The sequence below is a fragment of the Littorina saxatilis genome, linkage group LG7 (genome assembly GCF_037325665.1).
Source record: "Littorina saxatilis isolate snail1 linkage group LG7, US_GU_Lsax_2.0, whole genome shotgun sequence".
Lineage (NCBI taxonomy): Eukaryota > Metazoa > Mollusca > Gastropoda > Littorinimorpha > Littorinidae > Littorina > Littorina saxatilis.
This window is the reverse complement of record NC_090251.1, coordinates 116,580-117,500: the sequence shown is the minus strand read 5'-3', so window position 1 is coordinate 117,500 and position 921 is coordinate 116,580.

Below are 921 nucleotides of genomic sequence, written 5' to 3'. Positions count from 1 at the left end.
TTTCTTGCTTTCTGGCTCTCTTGCTTTCTGGCTCTCTTTCTTTCTTGCTTTCTGGCTCTCTTTCTTTCTGGCTCTCTTTCTTTCTGGCTCTCTTGCTTTCTGGCTCTCTTTCTTTCTTTCTTTCTGGCTCTCTTGCTTTCTGGCTCTCTTGTTTTCTTTCTTAATGTTTTTGTTGCTTTCTTGCTCTATTTCTTTCTTGCTTTTGAGGTCTGTTAATTGAGCTTTGATGAAAGTCTTTGCGGATAGATTTATACTTTAAATTAAAACAAGTCGCGTAAGGCGAAAATACAACATTTAGTCAAGCTGTCGAACTCACAGAATGAAACTGAACGCACTGCATTTTTTCACCAAGACCGTATACCCGTAGCATCGTCAGTCCACCGCTCGTGGCAATGGCAGTGAAACTGACAAGCCAGAAAAGCGTGGTAGTGGTTGCGCTGAGCAGGATAGCACGCTTTTGTGTATATCTATTCGTGTTAACTTTATGAGCTTGGTTTTTTATCTAAACATATCAAATATATATGTTTTGGTAATCAGGAACCGACAAGGAATAAGATGAAATTGTTATCATATCGATTTCGGAAATGTAATTTCAATCATAATTTTCATATCTTTAATTATCAGAGCTTGTTTGTTTTATTCGAATGTAACATATGTATATGCTTTTGAAAAAAGAAAATGATGAAGAATAAGATAACATTGTTTTTGGATCGTTTCAACATCAACAAAATGTAATTACAATTTTCAGATTTTTAATGACCAAAGTCATCAATTAATAAGCTGAAATGCAATACCAAAGTCCGGCCTTCGTCGAAGGCTGCTTGGGCAAATTTCAATCAATTTCATTGAAAAATGAGGGTGTGACAGTGCCGCCTCAACTTTTACAAAAGGCTGGATATGACGTCATCAATAACATGTATC